The sequence below is a fragment of the Oncorhynchus nerka genome, unplaced genomic scaffold (genome assembly GCF_034236695.1).
Source record: "Oncorhynchus nerka isolate Pitt River unplaced genomic scaffold, Oner_Uvic_2.0 unplaced_scaffold_1208, whole genome shotgun sequence".
Lineage (NCBI taxonomy): Eukaryota > Metazoa > Chordata > Actinopteri > Salmoniformes > Salmonidae > Oncorhynchus > Oncorhynchus nerka.
The window spans coordinates 75,004-99,502 of NW_027040123.1; the positions used below are offsets into that span (position 1 = coordinate 75,004).

General features: G+C 40.5%; 3 non-coding genes across 3 annotated transcripts; all 3 read right to left on the bottom strand.

Moving 5' to 3' along the window:
• Positions 1-20,714: 20,714 nt before the first annotated feature.
• Positions 20,715-20,787, bottom strand: trnav-cac (transfer RNA valine (anticodon CAC)). Its single transcript has one exon. It is a non-coding gene; the product is annotated as a tRNA-Val (tRNA).
• Positions 20,788-21,924: 1,137 nt separating this feature from the next.
• On the bottom strand, positions 21,925-21,997 carry trnav-aac (transfer RNA valine (anticodon AAC)). Its single transcript has one exon. It is a non-coding gene; the product is annotated as a tRNA-Val (tRNA).
• Positions 21,998-23,132: 1,135 nt separating this feature from the next.
• trnav-aac (transfer RNA valine (anticodon AAC)) lies at positions 23,133-23,205 on the bottom strand. The gene has a single exon. It is a non-coding gene; the product is annotated as a tRNA-Val (tRNA).
• Positions 23,206-24,499: the final 1,294 nt, after the last annotated feature.

Sequence of the window (24,499 nt, forward strand, 5' to 3'; positions counted from 1 at the left end):
TTGTAGGAGCTCCTAAATCTCAAAGTCACTATTCCTGTCATTTAGGAACCCCCCTCAAACAAGCGTGTGATTGATTCCTAGTTTTTACACGAGGGGTATTTTTTTCATAGTTTTTTGAGTCACGCCTGACACACTGCGGACTGTAGCATAAGTCAGTAGCCATAGGGCAATGTGGTCCCGTCAGGCAGAAGCACTCTCTTGTCATAGACAACCCTGAATCTTTTAATGAGTGGGTCATTCCTCAGATGGAAGCCCTTTTTATCCCTAACAATCTTTTTGTAGGAGCTCAAAATCTCCAAGTCACTATTCCTGTCATTTAGGAACCCCTCGACCAAGCGTGTGATTGATTCCAAGTTTACACGCTGGGCATTTTCATAGTTTTGAGTCACTCCTTTGGCTTTCAATACCACGTGATTCTTTAGAGTTCTAAAAGCATAGCTTTTGGGCCCACATGATGACCATTCAGTGATATGGTCACCCTCTGCGAGTTCGCTCGTTAAGCCACCCAGATAGTTGCTGAGTGGGGGGCTCCAATCCCCTGGTTTGCTTACATAGACCACAGAGTCTGTGTCGTGGTAATGTACCCGCCTCTGAAGCTGCTCCATGAGCTTGTACAGTTCAAGTCGGCCATAGGCCGTGGTAAATGCTGCAAGAAACACATTTACATTACCTGGGGTAGAACCCACTTCTTGTTACGTCGCCATTGCACCAAGGCAATGTCTTGACTCAAGAATGAAAAATGTGAAATTTCGTATTGGTTCGAAAAAACGAATTCCAAAAATTCTTCAGGGTCTTTAATAATCGACGTTGTTAGCATATTACACCTCTGCGCTAATTTGCCCCAAAGCGAATTTAAGTACAATTTCGACACATTTTGTTTGGTTTTGTTGACCTCTATTCTGTCAGGGTCAAGAAGGATGCCTTCTCTGTCATGATAGTCTTGAATGTACCTGTCTTTACTCTCTTGATCTGTGACCGATGCAGGATAGCCTGAAGCCATTTGCTTACATCTCAAGAAGGTCTTGATGTACTCTTTAAAAAGAGTGTCTGATTTCTTTGAAAAGTTCCATACTTCAAAGATTTTGGCCACACGATACCCCATCTCTAAAGCCTTAGAGAATTCAGCTGTGACCCATACACCTGTCAGTGCTCTTTCTTGATCGGTGTGATCACATGGGGTTTGTTGTATGTTTTCACTGCAGGTGCGACAAAGGGGAAAGAAAAGTTTTCCTTGAGGGCCCCTGTAAGGCAACACAGGTATAAACAAACCCCTTGGAGGGTAGACTGTTGCTTTGATCAGACCAAAATAGTTTTGAGGTAAGTCAAAATCACGATGAATAATTTCAGGATGACCTATAGGATAGCATGAGGAACTCATTACATGCGGATAAAGGGATGTAAAATCTACATAGCCTATTGTCTCGTCGGGTTGCGCTACATACCTCAATGTCAAAGCATTGGTAAGGCCGCCATACAAGGCCTGTCTTGGCTCCAGAGGTTCTGGGGTGTCAAAGCTGGAAAGGAATGCTTGAACATGAGGATCAGACTTTTTGAGGGCTGTCCATTCGTGCTCCCACAAAACAACCACTTTTAGACCGTAAGTAGCCTGTAACGAATCAACTTTGTCTTGAAACTCTTGGTACATTTCCCCAAAAGTCTTTTGGGTTAGGACACACATGTTCTGGGGCACAAAGCAAGATTTGCAACCATGGAAGAAACAACCGTTGTACTCATACACGGTCTCAACCCCGTCAATCTGGGTGTAGCCATCTACATGGTAAGAGCCAAATGCCTTCTCCCCTCGATTCAAAGCATGTTGAATAAAAATGTCTTTATCCTGGGCCATATACTCTAGCCATTGAATGGACCCACTAGAGTATGCCTTGAACTGGCGTCGGTAGTTGTCAGGCGAGGGGATAGCTATAGAGGCTGTAGGCAGATAGTGTGTACGGTATGTTTTCATGCATGCCGATGCAATCGTTGTACAACTCCAAGGGTCAATACCGGCATCTTTGATTACCTCTTCTCTGAATCTGAGGCATCCTTCACGAAGTATAACCACATCATTGTCACAGTATGATTCCATCTCTTTATGGAAATCAAAGGTGCCATGTCTTACTGTCTCATACCAAGTCATGAATCTCTCTCGCTCTTTGGGAGACATTTGATCACACCCGTACATTTCTGGGCTGGGATATGATCCGATATAGTGTAGATTCTCCTCAGATGTGAAGAAGTGGGGGAACCAGCCTTTCACAGAGTTTTCAAAACCCAAGGCCTCTGGCATTTGAGCCAATCTCATGGGTAAGAAGCTTAAACTGTCAATGTATCTCTGGTTGAAGGCGGGATCTACAAAACACAAGATTTTACTACCTTGCGCTATGACCCTGGGGGCCACGCCTTGCTGTATCAAGGGGTTCAGAAGAAGGTAAGAGTCGTAGGCTCTAGCATTGTGCGCTATAAACGTAAAGTTTCGGTACTGTGGTTTTCTAAAATGTTTTAGAAAGAGTAGTGCACAATTGGATCCTTCTGCAGACCACTTTTCCCCCGTGAATGTCATGGTAGATACAAAAATAGGCAAATGATCCCCCGATTGCTGATTTGTCTCAAAATCATAGAACACATATTTCTCTGAATGTTCATCTTCAGCCAAGGGCTGAATATAACACTCGTGTTGCACTTCTTGAACCACTTCAGCATTTATGCTTTTCAGAGCCCCTTTACAGATTGGACAATGTAGGATTCCACAAACATGTGGTTTAGGGCTATCTATTTTAAGGCTGTAATTGCAATGACATTTTGGGCATTTCTTGTTAATGGCACAAATGCTTACAGATTTACAGGTCTTAGGGTGCCATGTTTCAATTTTGTGTTTATCGTAACAGTAGGTCGAACGACATGTGTGATGGCAATCCGCACATGGTGTCAAGTTTAAGGTTTGCATCCTGACATACAGAACAGTTATAACGGCACGAGTGCCCCCCCTTTCGGGTGTAGTCGGTATGGCAGGATCTACACACATAGGTTGCACCTATGAACGCCGTGATGTTGGTAACAGCATAGTAATGTTCATTTTGCACATAAAAGTACAGAATCTGAGGGTGCGGTTGGGGGGTGTTTTGGAACTTCAAGAGAGCTGCATTAGCTCTACTGTGGTACAAAACCACAATCTTGATATTCAGAAGGTTTTCAAATTTGACAACGTCTGAGAATGCCACCCCTTCATGGATCCCGAGACCCACCGCCGTTTGGATCTCTCTAGCCTTTTGCAATGCCGTCAGATCAGTACATCCGGGGTTAAGTAAATGCGCTAGGCCTATTGCAAAACATAGCTTATTATCGGGATTGTGAACGTTTATGAGGTAGGCCCTTTTATTGCTTATGATTTCTGACTGCATTAGGCTATCAAGCTTCCTTCTCTGCCCACCACCCCCCTGCGGTTGACGTAATATTTGCACTACAAGCTCGAGGGTCCGATCGGCTTTGATGGCTAAATTGGACTGAACAAGGCGTTCTACCAGCGCTGTAAATTGTTCAAGATCTGCTTCGCCATTGGGTAAAATAAGAGATACTGTATTATGCAGGCTATCTCCACATATTTCCAACTGTAAGACATCACGAGGTTCGCCATAATCTCTTGCTGTTTCTAACAGGTCATTCAGAGTGTCCATTATCATCATGTAAAATACAGCATAGTCAAGATTCTGATTCACACATAGGAAATTGAAAAACTGTCGAATCTCTGTATTGTTGAATTTATTCCTGTACACAACCCTGACACGTCTATCATGAACATCTGCCGTCAGATTTATTAGACAATTGTCCAATTCCCCAAAAACATCTTGTGGCGTTTCAGACTTTACGGACCTAGGCGTTATTGGTTGTTCTATCGCTGTTGGGGTTGTCGGGGCCGAAATTGTCTGACTCTCGTTCATCCGATTAATTAAGGTTATGAGGGCTTCGGGAATCTGGGATAACATGTTTTCCTCAGATGCCCCTGACTCGTTCATACGATTAATCATTTCTAAGAGTTCGGCTGGAATCTGTGTTAATATGCTTTCATCTAACGTTCCTGACTCGTTCATACGTTTAATAACTTCTAGGAGTTCGGCTGGAATCTGGGATAAGAGGCTTTCAACTGTCTCCCCGTGTTGCGTTAGTTCTGCCATTTTTGGATAATTAAGGGTGTTCATTTTTGGGGGGGGGTCTTTCTGTAATGGTTGGTGTTACATGTATGATTTTAGCGTCTGTATTTGCGTTTTTTAATGGGGTTGCTGTTTAACATGCGTGGAATTGTTCTATGCCAGAATAACATATCGTCTCTGTACTGTCTCTCAATTAAATCCCCCAGTCGTTTGTATAGCAAAACATTCCTCGATTTCAAAGCCCTGGAAAATAATGTGAAAAACCTTTCTTGTTCGGCTGCAGGTACTGAGGCCGTAGAATTGACTGGGTCTATAAGGTTGGCCGTATCACAGAATAGCTGGTCATCAACATCTGACATGTCATTAAAAACAGGTCTCTCGGGTGTTTCATCGGGAATGCTCGGGGCGCCGGAATCCCCCAGCTCTAGATGTATGTTGTCGTCTGTGCCGTTTTTCGCCGGGGCGGAGTCTGAATGAAAATAATACATACATAATTACGTTATTAGATATAAAAATATATATGTTAGCTACATACAAATGTCAAATACCTTTTGCGTTATAATAATATATATTAACAATACATAGTTAAAATACCTCGGCTTTTTTAGCGCTTGTTGTGACGAATCGCCGAAACCGGGGGTGTGTGACTTTTCCCCTCTAGCGTTCCAGATTCTGCTGGGCCTGTCTCCGGGCAGTCTGAAAAAACATTATTTGTCCTTGTTTTAACATAGGCTGTCAACAGATCTATAACTAATAAAAAGACTTATAACTAATAACCAAACTGTATAATGGTCTCATACCGTGTCCCTGGAGCGCCGGCTCGTGAAGCAGCAAGTTCCCAGCCCAACAGTAGTTTTCGGGTGGGCTTGATTCCGAGCAATGTACTTGGGCAAGCACGGCTCTTTGCCTGTTGCGGTCTGGAATATTTCGGGCGGGGTTCGATGTTCCCTGGATTCGCGGTGAGTTTGAAAAATAGCTCGTACAGAACGGTAGAATTGCATCAAAGTCCTGCGTGTCAGATGTCCATAACGCATCCTTTATCCTGGCTGTATGTTGGCTGTAAATACATAAAATAGTTTTTTTTAAATAGTACAACCTATTTTTAAAATGTTTATATATAAATATTCTTGGGTATGTGTTTAATTATAAGGACTTACAACGAAAAAAGGCCGTTGGTGATTGCCTGCCAGACTTTTGCTTTTGCGAACCACCCTCATGTTCCAGATCAGGTAAATCGCGTAAAAGCTGCGTAAATGTCGGGGATCCTAGATACCATTAGACAATATTAACAGTTATACGCTATATCTACACTTTTTTAACCTATATTGGCCTTTTGGCCTGAAATACCCAAATAACTAGGGGTTAATATTCCAATAATATTCAAACAAATCTTAAAATATGTTTTTCATTTACTCACCTCCAGAAATATCCATTATGCGAGATTCCCTTATTCAGAATATTATTATTATTATTTTAATCTGTCCGTGCAGCTCAATATTCGGGCCTTTATGTTTGCGCTAAAGCAATGCTAACAACGTTAAAAATAGTTCTGTCCCTAACTATCTAAAAGTACGGAATGAGTTTTTTGAGAGATGTATGCTACACCCCACCCCTGTATGTCTGTTTTAGAACCCCCCAAAAGGCTTTGAATTCAAAGTACCGTTCTGTCTGCATTGGGTTTGCTAGAATCCCTGTGTGTTGATTAGATATCCGTGTTTAACCCGGGCTGTAGGCCTATATCTTGACACGCCATATGACGGATAATGTAAACCTTGGTTTCAAACGATTCTCTACAGATAGAGCTCTGGGACCCCTGGTTGAAACCCCCCCACCTTAGGATGTATGTAACACACACACACAACCACACACACACACACACACCCACACACGCCTGTTGCTACGCCCCAAGACCACTCCAACACTCTGATTCTATTTTACTTCGCGACAGAGCTAGAAGACGTTGTTAAATAGGCTTTTCCCATAGTTAAAGGGTGAGATACCATTTTAAAAATTCCTTTTATTGAATTCCAAAATATTTCGTACAACCTTTAAGACATGTTTGAATTAAGTAACACATTTGAATAATATTTAAACATGCAGCACACGTGTTTTATGTAAAAATAAAAAACCTTGGATGCCGGTCTTTGTACATTATTACAAACTTTAATAAAACGTAATGTTCATAACATACCCATGTAGGAATAGACTATAAAATAATACATGTTTTTTTCAGATCTTACAGTTGTCTGCGCCAGACCCTAGCGTGAGAGAAAAGAGCGCTGCCCCTTAGTTAAATGGGGGCTATACATTTTCAAAAATTAACACCTACATTTTAACACACGTTATAATTCAACATTTTTTTAAAACTATTTCTTACAGATATAGGGGTCCTGTTAGCCCTGAACATTATCCGTTTCCAATTCCCCATCGCAAAGTCTTTTCCGCGCTCCGTCGAAGCTCTGTCCACTTTCCTGCCAGGGAAAGATCCGCCTTCGAACTTGTCGTTGTTCCGGGGTATGTCTCAACCATAACCTCGGCCATCGCCGTAATTGTTCACGATTTTCGAAAAGACTGTCCAGCTTATTCATCAGGGTTCGGAAAATGTGGTAATCGCGCCATTTAAAACGGAACATTATTTGAAAAAATTTACATCCTTGCATGCTTTGGAGGATACATATGAACTGACCGTTTTCGTAGCATTTGACCTATCAAATTGTTCACATGCTAAAATTGTCACTCTGGAGTCCGGGGTATACCCCATGGAAGTGACTCTCAGAGCCATTAGATCCTGGCGTCCACAGACTTGTTCTTCCAACGCATATCCTGGCAGCCTTGAAGCACTCAGGGCACGTTCCATTTGACACAAAGCTAGCCTTATTTTAAGCCATTCTCGCATCCTTAGCGCTGGAGAAAAAGGCTCGGGTTCTGCACGATAAAAGGGTTGGGACACGCTGTCTGTGAATATCTTAACCGTAGATTCCTCCGGGTTGAATATGTACGAAATATGGCCCTCGCTTGTACACAGAAATCCTTTACAACATTCGGGAGCCTCAAGCAAAATATCTTCCAGGCTTTTGGCGTTGGATTCATGACATGAGCTACAGAGCACTCCGATAATTCCCCTTGTAGACATATTTTAGATGTTTAATATTCAGATCTTTAAAAAATGGCTTGTTCTGGACATTTATAAAGCCTAGGCCCCAGATACATAAGCCTGGACATTCCTGCTTCATAGATAACAACTGATAAAAACTGGGTGTACGCTCCCAAAAGTTCAAACACTCAAACAACACCCTCCCCAGTTCAACCACCCCCCCTAGACATCAAACAACAGCCCTACTTCAAAGCATAACTTAATGCTATAAAATAACACACACCCTCTAACACGTGAACACAGGAACAGGGGGGACGGGCCGGAGGCCCATATTCAGACATGTACACGTCATCATGACGTAAGGTCATCAATCAATCATTTTGACCCAAGCCGTATCCTATCTCTCTCTGCCCAAGCTAGCCACACATGCAGAGTGCGTTACGCGACTAAAAAAGGTAAGTCTGAATACCAAATACTGAGAAGTGCGAAGGAAAAGCATGAATTCCGAAATTGGAACCGAGCCCTAAGTGAATAGGCTTACTTTCCAATTTGTTAAAAATTGTTTGCGCCCGGTCTCGAACCAGGGACCTCTCACGTGTTAGGCGAACGTGATAGCCACTACACTACGGAAAACTGATGAGTAGAATACTAAGGGTGTAGCTGACTTTGGCTGGGTGGGACATTTATCGCTCTAAGAACCTATTGAAAATCAGAAATTACTTAGTCCATTAATTCAGCAATAAGGCTTGAGAAGCCGGGAATTATGAGGTATTTTTAGAATATTTGTTTTATTAATAAAAACTATATGTTATCGCTTTGTCATTATGGGGTATTGTGTGTAGATAGATTTTATTTTATTTCATCCATTTTAGTATAAGTCTGTAACGTAACAAAATGTGGAAAAAAGTAAGGGGCCTGAAAACTTTCCGAATGCACTGTACTTATGCAGGCTAGCTTCTTTTCCTTTGCTAGCCAGCCAACTAAATCTATCACACAATCACATCAAGCAGCTGAAATGACAGAAAACGATCTACATTTGTGTTTGTTTTACCTTGGATTATATTGCCATTTCTTTGGATATATCCATTACAATGACCCTGATAAATGAATTTGCCTGGCTCAGAGAAGCTGTCAGTCTGTTCACATTCATACAGATCGCACGGTGGAGGTCCCCAAAAAAACGGCAACATTGATCCACAGGTTGGAGAGGTAGACAGCAAGGTTTAGATAAACCACAACTGTTTCAAACCAAATGCTAGCCTCTGGGCATTGGGAAATATTGAATATGACCTTTCGTGTGTGAGGCGAACGTGATAACCACTACACTACTGAAACTACAATACAAAAAGAGGAAGTCGTGGAAAATATTAGGAATGCCCACAAGTCTACCTCACATAATATCCCAAAGTGAGTACCACAGAAAGAGCCATAATATCCATTAAAAACTAGCGGTCAAACAGGAAAATGGTTCCAATCATTTTTCCACCTTTCATGTTCCCCACAGGGGATTTTAAAAACACTTAAAATAAGGGCTGTGTTTCTTGTCGGCTTACCCTGGAGTGGTAAACTATTTGAATCATTATGGACCTCAGACCACACGTAGCAGGAATGTATTCAGAGCGCCCAAGCTAGCCACACATGCAGAGTGCGTTAAGCGACTAAAATACCAAATACTGAGAAGTGCGAAGGAAAAGCATGAATTCCGAAATTGGGACCGAGCCCTAAGTGATTAGGCTGACTGTCCAATTTGTTAAACAGTGTTTCCGCCCGGTCTCGAACCGGGGACCTTTCGCGTGTTAGGCGAACGTGATAACCACTACATGATAATTCTAAAATCCTTTATGTTTTATTGCCAAAACCAATTCAATTCGCACTCATTTCTAATTCATGATAAATTGTAAGTTTATCATTTGCATGAATTAGCAAGAGACCAGTCTTAAAAACAAGTTCAGCATTTATTCTTGATGAGTACTAACCCAAAATACAAAGAACATTACATTTTAAAGAAAGAGAACATAAAATGACGTCATCAGTTTCACACCCTCTCCCATAGTATTCAGTTCTGGAGATCTTTTACTCCCCTCATAAAACTACATTCCAACCTGTCTAAAAGATATACTTCTCTCCACTAATGGAATCCAACCAAAACATTCTTATCTGTCTGAAAAGCTATCTCATCTCTCCCTCTTAAACTCGCCAAGAGGCACAGACAATTAATTCGTTCTGCTTACATTTTCAGTAACAATTCATACCATAACATAATAGTATTAGAATAAATGGTTCTAATCAATAATGTATACATAATTAATCATTTCAACCATAATTTCCTCTATCAATCCTCCCTTTGATTAAATATTATACATTCAAATCTACAAAATAAAAATATTATTATAAATGTTTATCTGACTCTTCACCCATCATTAATCAAATCTAACCTTAACTCCAACTGGTTTTAAACCTACATCAGAATCATAACTCCTTTTTCAGGATTTTTGCCACAATCTTTATTAAAAAACAGTTTAATCATTGAAACAAATTACAATCTAATTCCCCTTCATCTTAACACTATTCTCATCAAACATAAATTCCCCACAAATGATAGATCCAGATTCGTCCACTTCCTCTGTAGACATGCCTTCAGTCCTCCACGGGTCAGAACCTGGAATCGGCCCATAACGCACCATCTGTAGTGTCATTGATCTCTCCAGAGTCCTGGAAACAAGGCCTCGCACACAGGGAATTAGACAACAGCCGCATAAAATTAAAACAATCATGCAGGTGGATGCAGCCCATAACACAGTGATTATAACATTTTTCCATTTTCCAAACGTACTATCAAACCAATTAGTCAGGGAAGTATACACCCCAGAGTTTTCTGCCAACCCGTGAGCCAGGGTGGTCAAACCAGCTGAGGCTTCGGGCACTGATTCGTCCGGAGCTGTGTTATTCGGGATGAAAGTACAACACATGTTCCCGAAGATCACACATACTCCTCCCTTTTCAGCCAATAACATATCCAATGCAATTCTATTCTGCCAAGCCATCAGGCTGGTTGCATCAGTCTGTTCTGCCAACCCTTTAATCGCATCTCTGGAATAATTGATAAAGCGCTGTTGATTATAATAAATATAATTAATCCAGTCTACATTCTTATTGAGAGTAGACCACCAGAAAATGCTTGACTCTAATCCTGCTAGTATCTGATTTCTTGCCTTGAACTCATCCGGCACACCTCGTGGAACCCCAATGTTATCAATATATACTCTGTCGTCAAAAGACCCAGATGGAGCATCTCTTCTCTCTCGTTTGGCTAACTTCATGTCTTGGTGTTGTATGAGTGTAAAAGGCATTCCCAAATGTACTAAGGCACATAGTCCAGCCCAATCAGTCGGCAATACTGGCCACAAACTTATTCCCCCGCACAACCACCAGATGTCGCCCTGGCCCACTTCAACATATTGAAATCCCCAGAGTTCAACCAGCCTGTCAAATCAGACATGGTCTCGTCAGTGGTAATATTCTCTGTCCTATTGTGAGTACTAACTTCCCCCACGTATTTCCCATGTGTACTGTATCTGGCCAAACAGTAATATTCTCCTCTCGTCACGGTAAAGGGAGGAAGTCTTGATTTAAGGGGACCCTGGGGATATAAATAGTGCAAATCAATACAACTGTCATTATCTGGCATTCCTGCTTTCATGAACAGCTTTACCATACATGCCATTCCCTTAGGGGAATTAATTCCGTTCAGTGGGAAAGGGATAGTTGTTAACTGGGGTTTAGCGTTCGCACAGGCATAACATTCTTCTTTAGCCACTGATCTGGCCGTATATTGAATCCATTCCAACCATAAGTTGGACTCCCCAAACCCAGTCTCCACCTCTATAACTTCTTTAAGGTCTTTGGTCTGAACTATTCGTACTGGTCCTTTACCCTGGATGATTACACTAGGAATAGCCGTTGTGTTTGAGGGATTGGTTGAACTTCGGCCAATCATATTCTCCTTATCGACTCTAACTTCTGTCACCTGGAACGGTACCATAGTATCAGTTGAAAACTGGTCGAAGCCCACATACCATAACCCGAGGTCCTGAGTATTGACCTCCTTAATGTTAATTCGCACCTTTATACAATACTTCCTCTGCTCGGGAACACAGTCCGAAACGCCAACCCTTACTATACTCCACCTGGTCCCAAATTGAGTGTATGGGTTTACGTAGCCATCCCTTTCAGTGTGAGCTATGACCTGGCTCCACGACTTACACGGTGATTTACACAAATACTTCCCATAGAGTCCCATGATTCTAGACTGCCAAGGAGTGAATGACCCCAATTGGTCTACACAAAATTCTACTGAGAGATCCTTGCCCAATTCCACCCTCACTTCCTTACTGTTTTGTTTCAGTGACCTTTTGAGAATCTTTGGTAACATCCCATTTCCCTCATCTAGCACATGAGTCAAATGATCCTCTTTGGCACTCTCCGGGGGATCATGGTGAATCAGGAATATGGCCCCCACAATAAAACAGCTCAGGACGGTCAGCGCACACGTGAAGCCCCACCCTCTCCCCGAGAACATATCAACAGCCAGAGGCCAAGCCATCACGTCACTTCTATGAACGCTCACAGCTGGGGAAAGGTCGGGTATAGGGAATCTTCAGAAGGAGTTTGACCCCCGTTCCATATGGGTCACGGTTCCTCTCCTACTCCTGTGAATGTCCGACAGCGTTAGAATTTCTTACCCTCTTACAATGTCTGATATGCACCCAGGTAGCTCTTTCGGCTAATCTCTCAGCGAAGGCAGTCACCAGTAGTACTTGGAATGGTCCCTCCCACCGAGGCTGCTTCCAGTTTTTTTTTTTCTTTAGTGATTGGACCCAGACCCAGTCTCCTGGTTGAATCTCGTGTGCCACCTCCTTCTGTAGTTCTCCTGCTGGGCATAAAACTTTTGACATACGGTTTGGTTAATAAAACAGTTTCTTATTCGTTCTGTTTATTAGCTAAAAAAAAAAATTATTAGTTAATTATCCCATAGGTCACATCCTATTCTCGAACACTATTTACCCATCCCCCTTTTGTTACCTGGCTCTGCCCAGGTAACAACCTTGCCTTATTCTTAGACAATGACTTAGGTAAGATTTAGTGAATTATCCTTATGTCTGACATTTTCATTTAGGAGTGTCCCTTTCATTTTCCACATGTCCAATTCTCGCTTTTGTCTCCACTCAGTAACTGTTATCTACACACTATGTTATCTTTGCTCGTCCTGGCTCCCCTTCTAAAACTTCTCTGCTCTCCAACCTTCAAGGTCTCTGCAGTGCGGGGGAGGGCTCTTCTCTCTGCCTGTGGCTCTGTTCTTCACATTCCCAAATTTGAACTACATGCCTCACTGTTTGGCTTTCTAAACTCATGGATTTTCTTTTAGAAAGAACATGTCTATGATCGACTTTTCTCTAAAGTCCTTACATTTCCTTAATCAATCTATCTTAATCCTAACAATAATCCTAAATCATCATAGATGTCCTATATTCCTGTTAAATGTAATACTATTTAAAAACGTATAATCTAATAAATGCTAACCATATTAAAAATCCTTCCTACACTAACAAGCCCTCTCCTTGGGGACCCTCAGTATTCTATCTGACAATAACATGGGTTTAATATGTGTTGCAAAGTGTGGAATAAAACTTTGGTCATGGAAAACAGAGTAAAGCAGAACAAAGCATTTTTATAATCCATCTGGTCCTCTCAGCTATTCCTATCCTGCACCAGGTGGGCACCATGCCAACCTTCACAACAGGGAGAACAACCATACATGGGTCATCCTCAGTCAGTCTCATCCTCCCCTGAAAGCATGCTTCACCTCAGCCTCTCCAACTGGAGCATCAAGCAAAGGCATCGTGCCTGAAGCCTTCACCACATCTGTAACAGACTTCTTAAAACACGGTATGATGCAAGCAGCACATCACATCAATAACAAATAATACAAGAATTAGGGTCAGAAATCCAGTAACCACCATACCAGTGTACTTACCTAACCAGGCTCCCTACTAAGAGAACAGTCAGACTCCTCCACCCCCGCCATGGTCCTCATCTCAGCAGATAGTGCATCAAGCCCATTAACCTCATAGTCCGCCCCCCCCGCATGCGGTAGCGTAAATACAGCCTCAAGCTCATTACCATAACGCAACGTTAGTGATTTCTAAAAATCGCAAATGAAATGAAATAAATATGCCTGTTCTCAAGCTTATCCTTTTCTTAACAATCCTGTCGTCTCAGATTTTCAAAATATGCTTTAGAACCAGAGAAAATCACTAATTTGTGTAAGAGTGGTGATAGTTAGCTTAGCATTAGCGTTAGCATTTAGCACGCAACATATTCACAAAAACCAGCCAAGGAATCAAATAAAATAATTTACCTTTGAAGAACTTCAGATGTTTCAATGAGGAGACTCTCAGTTACATAGCAGATGTCCAGTTTTTCCTGAAAGATTCTTGTGTAGGACACATCGTTCCGTTTGTTACTATGCATTTGGCTACCGAAACTAACCGAAAATTCAGTCACCTACATGTCGAACTTTTTTCCGAATTAACTCCATAATATCGACTGAAACATGGAAAACGTTGTTTGAATCAATCCTGAAGGTGGTTTGTCATATTTCTCTCCATTGAAAGCACCGTCCTTGTAGCCTGGTTTGTTCTGAGATTTGAATGGAAAAATACCGGGACCTGACTTTTGCGCACCAATTGCCACACAGACACCAAGGGGGACACTTGGCAATTGTAGTCTCTTATGGTCAATCTTCCAATGATATGCCTACAAATACGTCACAATGCTGCAAAGACCTTGGGGAAACAAGAGAAAGAGTCCGTTCATTCCTGTCGCATTCACAGCCATATAAGGCGATCATGGAAAACGTAGCCTCAGAAATCCTGTGCATTTCCTGGTCGGTCATACATCTTGGTTTTGCCCGAAGCATTTGTTCTAAGGGACTCACAGTGAAAATCTTTGCATTTCTGGAAACGTAAGACTGTCTTCTTTCCAAAACTATCAATTCCAAGCATATTCGAGCATCTTTTCGTGACAAAATATTGCGCTTAAAACGGGCACGTCTTTTTATCCAAAAATGAAATACTGCCCCTAGAGTCTTAACAGGTTAAGGCCCTTAGATATACTACCATCTGGACTGGTGTTATTAGGGATATACGTACAACATTGTTCACCGAACATCTTGCAGACGCCCCCCTGACTAGCAAGAAGCATATCCTAAGCAAGTCTATTCTGTATAAGACAGCCACAAATTGTCCCTACCATCAAAACCAGTCTCAGTGCCTAATTGATCAATAGTTGAATAGTCTAACATTAATTACCTGAATGGGATTTTTAACCCAGTAGTAGCAGGTTCGGTCCAGGGGTGGTAGAGGAGTGTGTCTGGCCCTGGTTCGTCTGGGACCTCTGGTTTTGGCAGTACCTTAATAGAAAACACACCCATCGTGTCTGACACGGTCCTTTGTAGTCCGAGGGTGTAAGTGCCTGCATCAGAGAGCTTAATAGTTTTGATGGTTAGTAGGATTTCATCACCTTTACAAAGTTCAACAGTGCTCCCAGGTTTCCCCCATATCATGGAAAACCTATCCACCTTTGTGGGATCCCCTATGCTATAAGGATATCCTCTTCTCCAGTCCCAGAACTGTCCCAAGTTGGTTATCATGTAATCCCCATACGGACACCCTCCCCCATTACACAGGTAATGTCCCCCGTCTTTTGACACTCCTGTACACGGGTGTTAAAACCAAACAAAAATATCTCAATTTCTTCCCTGCCCTGTTGGCTCAAAATATGTTATCTTCCCCTATTTATTCTCAATGATGAATATGACTTTCTCTCTGTTACAATACCAAATCACTAATAGCCCATTCAACAACTTCACAGCTAATTGTTATAAGACGGAATCCTGAACCACTTTCTCATTTGCGGTTCAGACAGTTATTCTAACCCCTCAACCAAAACTGCTTCATTTCTAATGAATTTACCTTAAAACTAGTAACTCAATATGACTCCATTCATTATACAAATGACTCTCCCCTGAGGCTGATCAGACCTCAGAAGCCAGTCATGACAAGGTCAAAAGGTCATACCATATTAGACATAAAGAACCCTTTATCCTTAAAATCTAAATTCACTTGTATAATTTAAAACTCATAAAATAAAAACTCATAAAGTTCCATATTTGAGCGTGCCTCTTTAAAATACCTTTGCACCAAAACAAATAGTCCTAACAAATGTTTTATGTGTATATATTTGCAAACCTTAATGATTAATCAAAACTTCCAGGCCTTTCCAATTTGGTCGTTTATGGCCTCATTCTCCCCAAGATTATAATCCCCGATATTTAATAAAAATATAATGTATTTTCCCTTGGCTCCTTCAATTTACATTTACATCTCAATAAAACAACACACCATCCTCAAGGAAAAACAACTTGCCCCTGTTACGTATGTCTACGTATCAAGGGAAAAGCTCAAATGACCAAATTCAACCTAGCTACTTTCCCGAAACATATACAATTATGTTTTACTATAGAGGTTGCTTTTCACCATTAATACCCTGACACTGTTCCACATAATGGAAACAGTGCTCAAATTAACTGGTGTTACTTAAACAATCAAACCAAGAATCAATAACCATCAGAATCTATTCTCACGATGTTTTACGATTCAGACATTCAATTTCCCTTTCTCATGGCCTAATTACAGCAAATAAACGCCACAAATCAATGATACCCACCTAGCGAATCAGCTGCTAGTTTTTAGCATCTTTCCTGACGACTTACATACTCCTTTTAAAAATGTATTTAGACATTTTTATCAACTTCTGAAAAGTGACTCAACAATAATGCACGCATTTTCCTTCTAAAAGACACAAACCATTTTCTCCGTTACCCCCAGTCACGACATCATTTCCGTGGCGACGGAAGCCTCGCGAGTGATGTCATCAACAAGCGCTCAACCTTGACTCATATCGCAACGATTTTCAACTCATTGTAAATAATGGTTGGCTGTCTGCAACAACAGTATTTCGGGTTCGATAAACCAAACCTAATTTATCACATCTGTTGAATCCTCAATTAGAGTCTACAACATCAATCAACATCTCTCAATTCGCTAATTTTCTAAAAACATTTCGATGGGCATAATGGGCATGAATTATAGTTGTCTCTTTGTTATCATTTAGAATCCATTTTGCTCTAAGTACCTGTCTCGTCTTTGACTTAGTATTTTAATTACAACTCTATTCCCAATACGTTATTCACTTGTCTAATTACAAACTCAGACTAGCATTAGTGAGTGTACGCCTTTAAAATGCCTTGTCTCTGGGAACAGGGAAATCCCCCACTTTTACTCCTACAACGACACCCAATAATTCTGATGATCCCTCCACATCGTTCGTTTTAAATCTCTTGATGTATCATGTAACTTATTTTTCTATCTTCGACTTGTCGTCCCACAATATTTTTTCCCCTGTCATACACTCAAACCACTGTGATTACCGTGCACTGTCCCTTTTAAGATAAGACATTTTATTTGTTCCCCGCAATGAGAACGGAATTCAGATCATTTTTAGAATACGTTACTTTTTGTTCAAATTCACTGGCGTTACCTTAACAGAAAATCAATACTCGGAAAAACAATCACAACTTTTTACGATTAAACTATTCTTACCTAATTTATAGTCCAAAGCGTTACACTATATAGCCCCATTTGAGTGTCTAGCAATTCCGTTGCTGGCTATAGCCACAAATCTGCCTGCCTTTGTAAAATATATATTCCCTATTCAGATTGAGTTCAGTTTTAAATTCTAATCATCAGAGTAAACCCAACCGAACTTCTAAACTTACTATACCCTAACATTTAAACGCCCCATGTTTTTGTGTTCAACTTCTCATATCCCAAATAGCCCGAAATTATCGTATCTCTCCGTTATCCCCTATTTAACTTTAGGTAACTCTCTCTTCTATGATACATTTATTTGAATACGACTCCCATCTCAATACATTATTCCACCAGATCATTTTGGGCGAAATAGCGTTTTACATCGAAATTGTCCATTATTTTTAATGACTTCTTTTATCAATTCTATCTAGAACACATAATATCCGTTCAGTTATATCTTTTGCAAACACTGGCGACCGTATTTTTCAGGCAAAACATGCAAATAGGTCAATTACGATCTAAAATCAATTTTAGTTAAACGGCCGGGAACCGAACCGTGAATTACCGTTGGTGAGACTTTTGCGCTCGCCACTATACTAGCCGCTATGAATTTGACTGAGACTCTCCGCAAATATACCCATTTTCACAGTTATCTTTATTTGTTACTCCGACATCTAGACAACAGAAAATAGCCCCAATTTAGACGCCCAACGTTTTCCCACAGTTTAGGATTCTCCCTTTGTATCTGTTTTAGAAGGGATTCTAACTTTTCGACATCTAGGCGTCCGTCAAAACCATTCCTCTTTTTTTTCCTTCGATCTTTTTGTTTCATATAACGGTAATCTTCCGTCTCTTCAGAAAGCAGTTTAGAAGGGTTTACTACCCATTATAATAAATTCCTGCCCCTCCTAATAATTCCAATCTTCAACCCTTTATGTTAATTTCTCTTTATTGGAATCCCTATCTACTTACGCCTAGTAATTCCAATATTTAACACCTTATGGTTAATATCTCTTTTATTGGAATCCTCATCTACTAAAGTCTGACATTAAGTCTCACCCGTATACAATACATTACTATTCCTATAGGACTTTTGCTAAGATTGTCGCTCCAAATCAGCTTACTTGTAGGGTTGGCCGAGGACAAATAGACAGTCTCAAGAGTCTCCGTCCACTCGTCGTTCAATCTGACACTAGTTTTCACCCGTATACAGCGATCACTGTAGGGATATACAGTATTCATTGTTCCTATAGGACTTTGAACTAAAATGTCGCCCCAAATATAGCTTAATCTGTAGAGTTGATTGAAAATGACCAACGGAAAAGCAACTCAATTGTTCCCCATAATCCAAATAAAGACCACTAACTATATATCTATGGGGTCACTTGTTCCGTCTTTCCGCTGGATACATTGTTCAATCTGACATTTAACTCACCCGTATACAGTAATCATCGTTCCTATAGGACTTTTAACTTAAACTATGTCGCTCCAAACATAGCCTACTTGTAAAATTGACCGAAAACAAATGGACCGAGGCCAGTCCCAAAACCAATCCTGCAGTGTCTATTCTTGAAAGCTGATGGCATAACATCACCTGTTCCGTTTCTTCCCACGGAACCTCAACCACACGATCACATTTCACTATCAAGAACACCGACTACTAAAAACCGGGAAAGACCCCCCCCGTCCATTCATCGCTCGATCTGACACTAGTTTTCACCCGTATACAGTAATCCCTGTTCCCTATAGGACTTTGAACTACAATGTCACTCCAAGCATAGCCTATTTGTAGAGTTGACTTTCAAACTGAGAACAACTTAAATCCACTCTATGATAATTTAAATCATTCCCCCTTAATCAAGAATAAAAATTACTGACCTTATCGCCGACTGGGAAAGCAATGTTCGTTGTATCTAGTCACTCTCTCTGTCCTCTGTGATAATACGCAGGCCTGTTTCAATTTTAACCTCAATTCAGAGGTCAGGCCTTTAGTAAAACGAGTCAAAAACTCGTCCGTGCACGATTTTCCAGCGTACTACCTCCAGGCACAGGGAGAGATATTTAGATCCGGCTCTTCGAAGGACCAAATTGATAGAGGAATTCTAAATTCCTTTATGTTTTATTGCCAAAACCAATTCAATTCGCACTCATTTCTAATTCATGATAAGTTATAAGTTTATCATTTGCATGAATTAGCAAGAGACCAGTCTTAAAAACAAGTTCAGCGTTTATTCTTGATGAGTACTAACCCAAAATACAAAGAACATTACATTTTAAAGAAAGAGAACATAAAATGACGTCATCAGTTTCACACCCTCTCCCATAGTATTCAGTTCTGGAGATCTTTTACTCCCCTCATAAAACTACATTCCAACCTGTCTAAAAGATATACTTCTCTCCACTAATGGAATCCAACCAAAACATTCTTATCTGTCTGAAAAGCTATCTCATCTCTCCCTCTTAAACTCGCCAAGAGGCACAGACAATTAATTCGTTCTGCTTACATTTTCAGTAACAGTTCATACCATAACATAATAGTATTAGAATAAATGGTTCTAATCAATAATGTATACATAATTAATCATTTCAACCATCATTTCCTCTATCACTACACTACAGAAACCTGATGAGTGGAATACTAAGGGTGTGGCTGACTTTGGCTGGGTGGGGCATTTATCGCTCTCAGAACCTATTGAAAATCAGAAATTACTTAGTCCATTAATTAAGCAATAAGGCTTGAGAAGCCGGGAATTATGAGGTATTTTAAAAATATTTGTTTTATTAATAAAAACTATATGTTATCGCTTTGTCATTATGGGGTATTGTGTGTAGATAGATTTTATTTTATTTCATCCATTTTAGTATAAGTCTGTAACGTAACAAAATGTGGAAAAAGTAAGGGGCCTGAAAACTTTCCGAATGCACTGTACCTATGCAGGCTAGCTTATTTTCCTTTGCTAGCCAGCCAACTAAATCTATCACACAATCACATCAAGCAGCTGAAATGACAGAAAACGATCTACATTTTTGTTTGTTTTACCTTGGATTATCTTGCCATTTCTTTGGATATATCCATTACAATGACCCTGATAAATGAATTTGCCTGGCTCAGAGAAGCTGTCAGTCTGTTCACGTTCATACAGATCGCACGGTGGAGCTCCCCCAAAAAACGGCAACATTGATCAGCAGGTCGGAGAGGTAGACAGTAAGGTTTAGATAAACCACAACTGTTTCAAACCAAATGCTAGCCTCTGGGCATTGGGAAATATTGAATATGACCTTTCACGTGTGAGGCGAACGTGATAACCACTACACTATTGAAACTACAATACAAAAAGAGGAAGTCGTAGAAAATATTAGGAATGCCCAAAAGTTTACCTCACATAATATCCCAAAGTGAGTACCACAGAACGAGCCATAATACCCATTAAAAACTAGCAGTCAAACATGAAAATGGTTCCAATAATTTTTCCACCCTTCATGTTCCCCACAGGGGATTTTAAAAACACTTAAAATAAGGGCTGTGTTTCTTGTCGGCTTACCCTGGAGTGGTAAACTATTTGAATCATTATGGACCTCAGACCACACGTAGCAGGAATGTATTCAGAGCGCCCAAGCTAGCCACACATGCAGAGTGCGTTACGCGACTAAAAAAAGGTAAGTCTGAATACCAAATACTGAGAAGTGCGAAGGAAAAGCATGACTTCCAAAATTGGGACCGAGCCCTAAGTGAATAGGCTTGCTGTCCAATTTGTTCAAATGTGTTTCCGCCCGGTTTCGAACCGGAGACCTTTCGCGTGTGAGGCGAACGTGATAACCACTACACTACAGAAACCTAATGAGTGGAATACTAAGGGTGTGGCTGACTTTGGCGGGGTGGGACATTTATCGCTCTCAGAACCTGTTGAAAATCAGAAATTACTTAGTCCATTAATTAAGCAATAAGGCTTGAGAAGCTGGGAATTATGAGGTATTTTTAAAATATTTGTTTTATTAATAAAAACTATATGTTATCGCTTTGTCATTATGGGGTATTGTGTGTAGATAGATTTTATTTTATTTCATCCATTTTAGTATAAGTCTGTAACGTAACAAAATGTGGAAAAAGTAAGGGGCCTGAAAACTTTCCGAATGCACTGTACCTATGCAGGCTAGCTTCTTTTCCTTTGCTAGCCAGCCAACTAAATCTATCACACAATCACATCAAGCAGCTGAAATGACAGAAAACTATCTAAATTTTTGTTTGTTTTACCTTGGATTATATTGCCATTTCTTTGGATATATCCATTACAATGACCCTGATAAATGAATTTGCCTGGCTCAGAGAAGCTGTCAGTCTGTTCACATTCATACAGATAGCACGGTGGAGGTCCCCCAAAAACGGCAACATTGATCCACAGGTCGGAGAGGTAGACAGCAAGGTTTAGATAAACCACAACTGTTTCAAAACAAATGCTAGCCTCTGGGCATTGGGAAATATTGAATATGACCTTTCGCGTGTGAGGCGAACGTGACAACCACTACACTACTGAAACTACAATACAAAAAGAGGAAGTCGTGGAAAATATTAGGAATGCCCACAAGACTACCCCACATAATATCCCAAAATTGAGTACCACAGAAAGAGCCATAATACCCATTAAAAACTAGCGGTCAAACAGGAAAATGGTTCCAATCATTTTTCCACCCTTCATGTTCCCCACAGGGGATTTTAAAAACACTTAAAATAAGGGCTGTGTTTCTTGTCGGCTTACCCTGGAGTGGTAAACTATTTGAATCATTATGGACCTCAGACCACACGTAGCAGGAATATATTCAGAGCGCCCAAGCTAGCCACACATGCAGAGTGCGTTACGCGACAAAAAAGGAAAGTCTGAATACCAAATACTGAGAAGTGCGAAGGAAAAGCATGAATTCCGAAATTGGGACCGAGCCCTAAGTGATGAGGCTGACTGTCCAATTTGTTAAAAAGTGTTTCCGCCCGGTCTCGAACCAGGGAGCTTTCGCGTGTTAGGCGAACGTGATAACCACTACACTACAGAAACCTGATGAGTACAAAACTAAGGGTGTGGTTGACTTTGGCTGGGTGGGGCATTTATCGCTCTCAGAACCTATTGAAAATCTGAAATTACTTAGTCCATTAATTAAGCAATAAGGCTTGAGAAGCCGGGAATTATGAGGTATTTTTAAAAGATTTGTTTTATTAATAAAAACGATATGTTATCGCTTTGTCATTATGGGGTATTGTGTGTAGATAGATTTTATTTTATTTCATCCATTTTAGTATAAGGCTGTAACGTAACAAAATGTGGAAAAAGTAAGGGGCCTGAAAACTTTCCGAATGCACTGTACCTATGCAGGCTAGCTTCTTTTCCTTTGCTAGCCAGCCAACTAAATATATCACACAATCACATCAAGCAGCTGAAATGACAGAAAACGATCTACATTTTTGTTTGTTTTACCTTGGATTATCTTGCCATTTCTTTGGATATATCCATTACAATGATCCTGATAAATGAATTTGCCTGGCTCAGAGAAGCTGTCAGTCTGTTCACATTCATACAGATAGCACGGTGGAGGTCCCCCAAAAACGGCAACATTGATCCACAGGTCGGAGAGGTAGACAGTAAGGTTTAGATAAACCACAACTGTTTCAAAACAAATGCTAGCCTCTGGGCATTGGGAAATATTGAATATGACCTTTCGCGTGTGAGGCGAACGTGACAACCACTACACTACTGAAACTACAATACAAAAAGAGGAAGTCGTGGAAAATATTAGGAATGCCCACAAGACTACCTCACATAATATCCCAAAATTGAGTACCACAGAAAGAGCCATAATACCCATTAAAAACTAGCGGTCAAACAGGAAAATGGTTCCAATCATTTTTCCACCCTTCATGTTCCCCACAGGGGATTTTAAAAACACTCAAAATAAGGGCTGTGTTTCTTGTCGGCTTACCCTGGAGTGGTAAACTATTTGAATCATTATGGACCTCAGACCACACGTAGCAGGAATGTATTCAGAGCGCCCAAGCTAGCCACACATGCAGAGTGCGTTACGCGACAAAAAAGGAAAGTCTGAATACCAAATACTGAGAAGTGCGAAGGAAAAGCATGAATTCGAAATGGGACCGAGCCCTAAGTGATGAGGCTGACTGTCCAATTTGTTAAAAAGTGTTTCCGCCCGGGCTCGAACCAGGGAGCTTTCGCGTGTTAGGCGAACGTGATAACCACTACACTACAGAAACCTGATGAGTACAAAACTAAGGGTGTGGTTGACTTTGGCTGGGTGGGGCATTTATCGCTCTCAGAACCTATTGAAAATCTGAAATTACTTAGTCCATTAATTAAGCAATAAGGCTTGAGAAGCCGGGAATTATGAGGTATTTTTAAAAGATTTGTTTTATTAATAAAAACGATATGTTATCGCTTTGTCATTATGGGGTATTGTGTGTAGATAGATTTTATTTTATTTAATCCATTTTAGTATAAGGCTGTAACGTAACAAAATGTGGAAAAGAGTAAGGGGTCTGAAAACTTTCCGAATGGACAGTACCCATGCAGGCTAGCTTCTTTTCCTTTGCTAGCCAGCCAACTAAATCTACCACACAATCACATCAAGCAGCTGAAATGACAGAAAACGATCTACATTTTTGTTTTATTTACCTTGGATTATATTGCCATTGCTTTGGATATATCCATTACAATGACACTGATAAATGAATTTGCCTGGCTCAGAGAAGCTGTCAGTCTGTTCACATTCATACAGATCGCACGGTGGAGGTCCCCAAAAAAACGGCAACATTGATCCACAGGTCGGAGAGGTAGACAGCAAGGTTTAGATAAACCACAACTGTTTCAAACCAAATGCTAGCCTCTGGGCATTGGGAAATATTGAATATGACCTTTCGCGTGTGAGGCGAACGTGATAACCACTACACTACTGAAACTACAATACAAAAGAGGAAGTCGTGGAAAATATTAGGAATGCCCACAAGTCTACCTCATGTAAGGAAGACCCCCTGTATTGGACAAAAATGAATGGCAAGATATTGGCAGTGGCCAAACCATATACACATTGTCAATACCACCCAATTCGGTGTTGATTCATGCAAAGCATATTGCAAATGCCATATGGCAATTGCCAGTTGTAACACTTTAAAAATTCAACAGGTGGCGAATCCGCTCCACCGTGGTTTTCATATTGGATATGTAACCCAAGTCAACGTCCAAAAGCAAAATTTTGAAAAAATGAATTTTTAAAACTCACCCCTTAAAAAGTGCTTTCTGGACCGTTTTTCGAAATTCTTTCGATTTTTTGTCAATTACACATGTGTAAGAACTGTATGAATATACTTTTGTCAATTTTATTATCATAATTTTTTTTTTTTTTACATGCGCATAAGGAATATGTTTTGTCCATTTTCAAAATGATTTCATAGGAAGTCAAAAGTCAAAAGTCAAAAATTCACACACCCTTAAAAAGTTTTCTGGACCAAAATTCTTTCACACACCCTTAAAACTGTATCAACATCTTTAGGA